Raw genomic sequence first — 11,486 nt, 5'->3', positions numbered from 1 at the left:
TAATTTCTTCTCAGCACACTTATGACCTTTTTTGTATTTGCTATCACAATTGTAACAAAGCCCTTTTGCTCTTTTTTCTTCCAATTGTTGTGGTGTCAACCTTGTAGGTTGTGGAAGACTATGGGCAACAACACTTCCATCTTTATAGTTGTGAACAGTATGCTTCCTAGTTGCCATAATTTTGCTTTCCATTTTTCTTGCTAACCTGAATGCCTTCTCTAATGAATCAGGTTCCCAAAGGCACACATCATGTTGGATATTATCCTTTAAAGACCCTATGAACACATCAATCCTATGCTCCTCTGGAATATCTTTTACCCTTATGTTCAATTTTTGGAACTCCTCAATGTGCTCCATTATTGAACCCTTTTGTTTGAGACTTATCAATTGGCTAAAAAAAGTGTTGCTTTTTGTATCCTCATAATGTGCTATCAATTCTTCCGTAAAAATTGCCCAAGTGATAATTGTTTACGAGAACAAAGCCATTGATACCATACAAACTGATTTGGTTCCAAATATAAAGTTGCCATACGTACCTTTTGTGTGTTTTGCACATTATTGAGATCGAAGAATTGCTCCATCTGTAATATCCATGTGGCGGGATCCTTGCCATCAAACTTCCTCATATCGATTTTTGGAACATGGTGAGTCTTCGATCCAACATTAGAGTCTATGGAATCATGATTAACATTTCTTTTGTTCTCATCATGAGTTTCCTTTACTACCTTTTCACCATTAGTGACCCTTTCTTGTAGCAACTTCTTCAATTCATCCATCTTATCATCCATGCCATCAATTTTAGCGTCCATGCCATCCATCTTAGCTTCCATGCCCTTTATCTTAGATTCCATGCCATTTACCTTAGATTCCACGCCACTTATCTTAGCTTCTATTAGCTTTTGTGAGCGTGACATTTGTTGCACTTGTTCTTGTAATTTTGATATATCATGTAGCATTTCTTCCTCTTCTTCATGAGTCATGCTAGAGCTTTCAGGTTCCTTACTAGGTGTTTTCATTTTCTTTCCTTGGGGCATCAGTTACTGATAATAATGTTTTACTATGCCCTTTGAATTCCGTTAAACCAAGCTTACACAAAAAAAAAAAAAAAAAACTACACACCTTTTTTCACTTTATAGAAGCCTGATATTGAATCTGATGTATCTCTGTAATTTCGGATCATCCAATTCTGAAATTGCTACCTGCAGTAGCCTTCTGGGTCCTCTTTCCAATGCCACAAGTCTGAGCCAATTTGGATTCTCCAAGGAAGAGTTATGTGAAATCTCCCACAGTGACTTGCTTTTAGACTGGTTCAGTAGAGCGAACTTGTACGACGTGCCACGAGTCACTGTTTCAACCTTTGAATCTGAAACACACATACAAGAAACTATCGTCCGTCCTCTTTCTGTACCTTTTTACGAAATTTCAATCCGATCCTCAGAGAGAGAGTTATGACGATTTTCCCGAGGTCACCTGTTTTGAATGTAATTCAGGAGTCTGCAAAAAGGCCAACTTCCTCAGATCATATCTCCGAAAATATCGCGCGAAAAGCTCTGAAATTCGGACCCAAGGTTTAGCGCCAATTTTCTCAAATGGGTGTTTTTTGCGACTTCTGAAACGTCACAGAAAAAAAGTTATAGCGAAAATTCCACGATGACCTGTTTGGAGCAGCGAAACCCTAGAATCCAAAGCTCTGATACCAAATGTTATTAAACCAGCTCAAGAAAAGATAGAAAAGATAAATCCACGCCTTAGAATTCAGCCTCTTCGAGGGGGCAACCTCCTTTACATTACATAAATGAACAATTCTTGGATGATACAAATGACAAAACCTCCTTTCTATATATAGGAGTCTAAGGAGTCACAATATAATCCAGCCGACCTAACAATAATAATATAAAGCCACAAAAATAACAATAGAGGGATTCTATGGGGCACAGAAATAACAATATGGGGGTAATAGGGGCACAACAATATAAATAGGGGGTATAACTACAATAGTAATGGGGTAATCACTAGTATTATAGGGACCCAACATTTTCTATGAAGGACTTAGGTGCTACAAAACAAATCCTTGGTATGAGAATAAGAAGAGATGGGGAAAATCATACATTAACATTGTCTCAGAGTGGTACATAGATTAGGTGTTAGAAACATTTAAAATGAAATATTTAAAACCAGTTAATACACCTTTGGCATGCCATTTCAAATTACTTAAGGAAATGTGCCTGAATACCTAAGAGGAAATATACTACATGTCCAAGGTTCACTATTTATCAATAGTTTGTGGTTTAGGGTTTAGGGATTTGTGAGAAGGTGTATGAACTATCTAGGTGAAGAGCATGATAAGGTAGTGAACTTGATTATCAAGTGTTAAAGAGGTACCATTGTTATGGAATTGTGCTTTGGGGTTTCAAGCTCTAAATTCTATAGTGATATGTTGACTGAGAAATGGAAAGTGATATATATACTAAGAGGATAACGATAGGGTATGTCATTACTATAGGTGGAATAATAGTAAGTTGGCTTTCTAAATTGTAAAAATTTGTTGAACTTTCAACAATAGAAGTAGACTATGTTGTTGCTACAAAGGCAAGTAAATAAATTATTTGGTTAGAGAGGTTCATCGAGGAATTGAGAAAGAAGCAAGAGAATAATATGTTGTATATTGATAGAAAGAGTGTCATTCATCATGGAAAGAATGCAAACTTCCATTCTAAGACTAAGAATGTATAATGAAGTACCATTCCATATAATTAATTTTGGAAGATGAACGATTGAAGTTGGAAAAGATACATAGAAACTATAATTTTATAGATATGTTAATGAAGTTAGTAACCAAGGAGAAAATAAATATATACTTATTTTCACTTGGTATTTGAGCATCATAACGAAGATGAGAAACTAGCTAGGTGTAAAGGTGAAGAATAGTTCAATGAATCTGGTAGTAATGGAGTTGTTGTAATCAATTTGTAGGTGGGATATCGTTGGTTGCATAGCTTGATTGTCTTCCTAATTCACAGGTCTTATTTTGTTAGCTACATTTTTAACCCCAATTCTTAATGGGTAGTGAAGATGGTATTCCCCCCCTCTATTGTCCCTAGGGGTTACGTGGAGGGAGGTGACAATTCTTTCTAGTCCCCCTAGGTAGGGGTACATAGGGGGAACATAACCAAAGAAAAATTTTATACTAAAAATTCCTTGTAAAATTTTGTAATTTCATAACCCATATAAAACATTCATCACTAGGTGACAAATATGATTATATATGTTATGTCAAGGTTTGTTCTGATTAGAAGGAAACCCTATCTATATGAGGAATTATATTGTGACTATTTATTATTGAGGTAACATTGTAGTTTATAGAGAGGAGGCTCTGATAGAGAAAAGAGTATGTTGTAGAAAATGTGCTACAAGTTGTATCCCTTCATTTTATTGAATGGAATAAAAGGGAAGATTGGTTATTTCTCTATGCACATATTCCAAATTTGATGAACCTTGTATATTGGTGTCTTCTTTATATAGCTTCATTTTATATTTTATTGTTGCACTCATTTTTATTTTATTACTCTTTTATTTTACTCTTAATATATCATTGAATTCTCTCCCTCTCTCTCTCTCACAGACACAAAAAATAAAATAAAAAATAAAAAAAAAATTCTCTTTCTTACTCCTTATGTCTCCCACAACTATCTATCTCCCTCTCCCTTTCCCACACTCTTTCGCTATATCTCTAACCTTTCATCCCTTAATCACACTTTCTCTCTCTCACCCCTTTCTTTTCCCCTCACTAAGAAACTCATTCTTCCCCACAAGCTTCTCTCTCCCTCTCTCTCTCTCTCCCCATTCTCCCTAACCTCACATCAACCATTTCCAATTTGTTAAATTAATTAATTGCAATAACAAACATGCACTTTTAGTTCCAAGAGCACACTCACATTTTTAGGGATAGGAATGAAAATGGAATTTCTTGACTCTAAAGTCTCTAGGAGGATGCTTATGTGCACTATTAGTTGGTTTCTTTGGATATAGGTTCGGGATTAAAAAAACTAGTGGTATAGACCACAAATTATTAAAACATCATTTTTCAATTATATATATATATATATATATCTAGATATATATATCTTTTTTTTTTTCTTTTCTATAGGATGACCAGTCTGTTGTCCATGAATTTACATACATATATAGAGTTGACTCTCTCTCTCTCTCTCTCTCTCTCTCTCTCTCTCTCTCTCTCTATATATATATATATATATATATATATCAACACATTTTTATCTTTACATATCTCAAAATCTTAAAATACATGCCTCAATTATTTCCACTATAGCTTATATATATATATATATATATATATATATATATATATATATATAGACAGATAGATAGATAGATAGATAGATAGATCACACTATAGGATATTAAGATCGACAATCTAAGAAAACAAAAATTATTGTGTGATAATGTTAAGAACATTTTAGGTTGCACTAATTCAATACCTTGTACTTTGACGGATATAATGACTTACTTATATATATATATATATATATATATATATCATAAATTTTGAAAAAAATAATCGTGCACAACACTTTTGTATTTAGAACTAAGCAAATTTTTGTAGCAAGATTCGATTACTTTGTTACTCAAAGGTTGCATTAACGATAAATACACATCATATTTTGCATGAAAACATAAAAATTATAGGATAACTCAAAATTCACATAGTTAGACACAATTTATATAAATGAAAAATACATATTTAAAAAAGTAATTCATTTGTTTGTACATTTTATATTTTTACTCTAACTTCGAGTTCATTGTGTAAGTACCTCTAGTCATTCTGACTCCAAGTTAATATATTATTGTTTTTCAAGTTTGTATTGCCACTAATGTTCTTCCACCCACCCTTATGCTAAGGAATCTGTGTTATTAATAAGGCATAAGGATAATACAATGACACATCTCTCCAACCTTATTTGAAATATTAATAGACCAGTTTGAATAATTGGTTAGGAAGAATGGAGGAGAAAAAATATACATGCCTAGCTTTTCCATGTTGTCGTTGACTTAGGAAAATGATGTTGTGTTACTCTCATATCATAGAGATAGCCTTCACGGACATCTTAATGCCCTAATCAAATTTCGCATTTCCCCTCAAATGAAATTTAGTATAAAAAGATAAAGGTAATGGTAATAGACACTTATAATAAAAATATAACCATCACGATTAATAATGAGAAGTTGGAGGTAGTTCCTTCATAGAATGCCAAGCCCACGATATTGATTGCAATTGTAATTAGAACTCTTATTTTCAGGAGTAAGTGCTAAGAGGCATGATTGTCCTCCATTCTATGCATAACAAATGAAGACAAACTAAAAAATCTATAGAGTTGAAATTGAGAAAATCAATCTTTAAAACATTAGTGAAAAAGTTTATTTTATATAGTTTTTGGCTATGAGCCTCTATAAAGATTATTGGTAATAAATTTAAAAATACTGAGAAAAAATTCTTAGTAGAGAAACTAGTCCTATATAACCCATTACACTTTATATTAGGGTAAACAAAAATGTTATTTTTTAAATAATAAGAATTATGTCAATTTATTATTTTTATATATATACATATATATATATATAGATATAGATATAGATATAGATATAGATATGGGATTATTGATGCATGCTAAGATAAGGGTTGTTATAGTGATGAAAAGAAATATATTAAAAAATAATGTTAAGAAGAATATCTTCATAATAAAGCATTAACCATTTAAGAATTTGGTAAAAAAAATGATTGTAAAAAAATTGTAGAAAAACACATTGCGAAAATAAAAGTATTTTATCTTGAAATCAATGTAATGATTATATATACTTATAGACAAAAACACTACCTCAACCAAAAAAAAAATTCGTACATTATTCAATTTATGTTCTCATTTCACCTGACAGCGCAAAAAATGAGAAAATATGGAAGGAAGGAATGCTTATAATTTGGAAGTGATTAGAAATTAAAAGAAATATGCATGTGACGTGACCATGTTGTCAACATATAGAAGATTAACACACAAATACTAAATTAAAAACTAAAGGTACGAATAGTTGAATATTAACCTATAAGTACTAAATTAAAAGCTAAAAGTATGAATATTTGAATGTTTTATATAATTTATTGAGAAAACAAAATTACAAATATACATTTTTACAATTTTTGAACTCTTGAAGTTTTATATCTCATTTTAAATTACATTTTTAATATATTTTATTATTAAAAAGTATTTCGGTTATTCACATAAATTCTCTCTTTCAATATATTAAAATCAATGTTGCTGAAAGTGACAATACCACAATTATAATATTTTAGGATATTGAGGAATTTTAAATAAGTTAATGACGATTTCAATTGGTCTTGTTTGTATATTAAGCTCAAAATAATATATGTTTTAAATGCCATGAGATATAACTATGATAGTAATATAATTTTTATTTTGTTTATTATTCTAAATTTTAAATGTATCACAAAATAATATAACTGAATAATTTTATATTTATTTTTTCATTTTGTATAACTATTTTTAAAACATAATTTCAAAATTAATTCATAAAAAAAAAAAAAAAAAAAATTAATTTTTTTTTTTTTTGGCTATATTTACCATAATGATTGTTAAAATTACTTAATCTAAATATCATAAAACTATTTAAATATATCTATATAAACTAATTTCTAATATTCATATTCTATTTTATTATATATTTTAAATATACAATTATGATATCTAATCATTTAATTAATAAATTTTATAATGTATATTGAAAACAATATATTACCATTTGAAAACGTACAAATTAAACCATCCATAATTTATTCATGTATATTGAAAACAATATATTACGATTTGAAAACGTACAAATTTTAAACAATTCATATTTCAATAGATATAGGAAAAATTATGCATCATAAAATAATATCGCTAACTTGAAAAAGCACACCTCAAACATCGTTTCACCAAAGTCCTCGAATTAAAAACAGATTGTTTATAAGCAATCATAATCTCTAAAGAAGACTAAATTATGTAAAAAACTGTGGTCGCCTTAGATTGCGAGGCCTTAACATTATTTAAGTCCGGTCTTCAACTTGCCATGTCCATCAAACTTTAACGTCAGAAAGATGTGAGTTTCGTCTCTGGTGCCGAAATGAGACAGATATCCAGGAATTCATCCACGGTGGTGTATTTATAATCTCCATAGAGTTGAGAAGCCTCGGCAATGGAGGACTTACAAAGAGGTCTGGGCTTTTATATTTTGCAATGAGCGATCGCCGATATCGCATCGGCGCTTTCAAAGGGGAGCAGGGCCTTTCGCACATATATATATTTGTGATCCGATGAGCCGGACCTAACAGGTATTCAACATTTTATTTCATGTTGTTTCAGTTCCGCCAGCGGCCTTTTTCCCAAGTTTTTAATGTTTTCCAGGCATAAGTCAAAATATATCGCATCGGGGGATATCGCATCGGCATTTCGCTATCGGGATAGCCAAAGGGACGGGGCCTTTACATATGACATGCATCTGACCCAATGGGTCGGACCCGATAGCATTATAAATGATTTCTGATAAATTTTCAGGTCCGCTCTCAGGCCATTTTCAATATATTTTATGCATTTTCATAGTATAAATGAAATATAAGGGAGGCCTTAGGTCAGTGTCGAAAGCGATGAAACCCGGACCCGATGGGTTTCCGAAGCCAAATTGTATAATATTTGAAATCCACCAAAGCCATTTTTCATGATTTTGCAGCGTTTTTTTTTTTTGCGTGTATTTTCAAATATGAAGAAACAGAGGATTGGTCGGTTAACATATGCATTGCAACCCGAAAGGCGGACCTGATAGAAAATATATACATGTGTGGACCTTTGACATTTAAAAGTGGCAAAGCGAGCAGGATTTCTCAGTGGCGTGGAACTGGTCAAAGCAAGCAAGGAGCAGTACAGCAGTAGGCGACTGCATTCAATTCACAGTATGGCCGAGAAGGAAGCAGGACACCACCGATCAGTTCAGATCATTCAATGGTTATGGGTTTCACCCATATTTCACGCCACCTACTCAAAGGAGGACTGCAGAGCAACAGAGGGGTCAAATCCATCTACCAACACAGGCTGTTGAGAGAGAGAAGGTAGAAGTGTAGCAGCACATGTGAATGAAGTTTATTGTTGAACATGAAATGTAATACGCAGCAGCATAGTATACACAATGTAATGGGAAAGGAATGAATAGAGTAGAACTACGTATGTTTTTTTTGGTGAATCCCTCTGAGTGAAAGAGGATGAATTCTGTATCAGGAATTTTATTTTAATGAATACAAATCCTTTTTATGGGTGTGTAATACTTTGTTCTTAGAAATAAATTAAAGCTTCCCTGTGCTAAGATCCTAGAGCAAAACAGAGCATTGTCTTTGTGTTCAGTTTATTTTGTTTTTGGGATTTTAACAGACAAATCCCCAACAGTGGTATCAGAGCTAGGTTCAGGCTCTTTGAAGGTGTCAAAGAAGCTGAAGGAAGGAATTTTTTTGGCGCAACAATTTCTCCAGCAGAGTGAAGTCTCAGGCAAAAGGATCCAGGTATTTCTCAGATTAGTTTTTTGTGTAGCTGCCGAAGAAACAATCAGTATTTCAAATACACTGTCAAATATTTGAAGCATAGTTTAGAGTGCAAGGAATGGCCAGCACAATCACTAGCATGGGTATGTTTAATACTCAGCTCCCACAGTTTAATGGGAAAAACTATGACTATTGGGCAATAACCATGAGAGCCCTGTTTGCTTCACAAGATTTATGGGAACTTGTTGAATATGGGTTTGAAGAATTAGCAAATGAAAATGAGTTTAATGGATTAACTCAGGCAGAGAAAGATCTATTGAAGAGCAATAAAAAGAAGGATTCCAAAGCCCTTGTGCTTTTGTATCAAGCAGTGGACCAGAGTGTGTTTCCAAGGATAGCAGCAGCTAACACATCCAAAGAAGCATGGCAAACTCTCAAGACAGCCTATCAAGGCATGGAGAAAGTGAAGACAGCAAAACTACAGTTGCTGAGGAAAGATTTTGAGACTCTGAGCATGAAGGAGTCAGACAATATTGACTCATTCTTCACACATATAATTGTTTTGGTCACACAGATAAGGACTCATGGAGAAACTCTTGAAGGAAGGAGGATTGTGGAGAAAATATTGAGAGTCCTACCCTCAAGGTTCCATGTGATTATCACCACCATAGAAGAGACAAAGGATCTCTCAAACTTTTCAGTTGATGAACTTCATGCATCACTGATAACACATGAGCAGAGGTTGAGTAGAAATGAAAACTCATCTCTAGAGCAAGCCTTCAAGACCCAGATGTCCTTTGGAAGAGGAAGAAGTCAAGGCAGAGAAAACAAGAAAGGAAGAGGCAGAAGCCAAAATAGAGGTGGAAGGAACAGTCCAGCGAATGCTCAAGGAAGAGGCAGAAATCCAAATCAGAACCAAGGTCAAGACAGCAGCCAACAAAGAGGACAACATCATGCTCAAGGACAAAGGTATGAAAAATCAAATGTCCAATGTTATTATTGTAAAAAATATGGGCATTATGACAATGAATGTAGGAAGAAGCAGCATGATATGAGCAATAGATCTAGTGCAAATATCACTAGAGAAAATATCTGCCAAGATAATGTACTGTTAGCTAGTAATATGGCTGAAACAAATAGTGAAGATATATGGTTTCTAGATTCCAGTTGTAGTAACCATATGACAAGAAACATAGCTCTGTTTTCTGCTTTAGATCAAAATGTGAAATCACAAGTCACACTTGGGACTGATAGTAAAATTTCTGTTATGAGAAAATGAGAAGTTAAAATATTTACAAAGAAAGGAGAAAGGAAAACCATAGCAGATGTCTATTAAGTTCCTGGAATGAAGTGTAACCTCTTAAGTATTGGACAGCTTGTTCAAAAAGGTTACAATGTTTTCCTTGAGAATGATGTATGCACCATCATGGATAGAGCACCCAGCAAACGATGCATTACTGAAGTAAAGATGATAAAGAACAGGATATTCCCTCTTAAGATAAGAGCAGATTTGAAAAACAAAGAAGTAATTGCAGCAGTTACCCAAGAGGGTTTCCAAAGTGTGCCAAAGGATGAAAATTGGTTGTGGCACTTGAGATTTGGACATCTCAACTTTGGAGGTCTTAACTTGTTGAGCAGAAAAGGAATGGTAAGAGGATTACCATTGATAGAAAAACCGGACAACCTTTGTGAAGGTTGTATCTTGGGGAAACAACACAGAGAAAGTTTTCCGTCAGAGAAAAGCATAAGGGCAAAAGCACCCTTAGAGATTGTCCACTCCGATTTATGTGGACCAATGCAAACCCCATCTTTAGCAGGAAGCCAATATTTTCTAACATTTATTGATGATTTTACAAGAAAGACTTGGGTTTATTCCTTGAAGAACAAAAGTGAAGTGTTTGAAAAATTCCGAAATTTCAAAGCACTTGTTGAAAACCAAAGCGGGCTGCATATCAAATTTCTGAGAACTGAAAAAGGAGGTGAGTATATCTCCAAAGAATTTTTACGTTTTTGCAAGAAAAAATGGAATTCATAAGCAATTTACAACTAGGTACACCCCGCAGCAAAATGGAGTTGCCAAAAGGAAGAATAGGACCATCATGGATATGGCGAGGAGCATGCTAAAGGCAAAGCATTTGCCAAATGATTATTGGGCTGAAGCTGTACACTGTGCAGTATATATCTTGAATAGGTGTCCAACAAAAGCAGTCATGAACAAAGTCCCGAAAGAAGCATGGAGTGGGAGAAAGCAAGGAGTCACCCACATGAAGGTTTTTGGATGGGTGGCTTATGCACACATTCCAGATCAGCGAAGAAAGAAGTTGGACAACAAAGGGGAGAAATGTATTTTCATTGGATACAATGAGGAATCCAAAGCTTACAGGCTGTATATCCCATTTACCAAGAAGTTTTTTGTGAGTAGAGATGTTCAATTTATTGAGGAGGAAGCTTGGAATGGAAGCATAGAGAAAACAGTTAATGTTAAAAACTGTTTGCCTCATGATGAAGATGATGAGGAGATGGTTGAAATACATCCCCAAACAGCAGCGCCAACACAAGGACAGCAAGAGACACCCTTGAGGAGAAATGAGAGTGCTTCTCCAAGCACACCAGAAGGAGGAAATTCAAGTGCGTCTTCAAGCACTTGCACACCAAATGAAAGAGGTAAGAAATTCAGAAATTTAAGTGACATTTATGATGAAGGAATGAATTCCTTGTTTGCTTTGTATTGTCATGTTGATGACCCTATTCATTTCGAAGATGCAATTAAAAATAAGAAATGGATAGAAGCTATGGATGAGGAGATGAATGCCATAGAAAGAAACAAGACATGGGATTTGGTTGAGCTACCAAAAGGTAAAGAAGTCATTGGAGTCAAATGGGTCTATAA

This window comes from Pinus tabuliformis, chromosome 1_2, assembly GCF_031772625.1.
Source record: "Pinus tabuliformis cultivar Carrire ecotype Pingquan chromosome 1_2, CPIR1, whole genome shotgun sequence".
In the NCBI taxonomy this organism is placed as follows: Eukaryota; Viridiplantae; Streptophyta; class Pinopsida; order Pinales; family Pinaceae; genus Pinus; species Pinus tabuliformis.
This window is presented reverse-complemented; position numbering follows the sequence as displayed.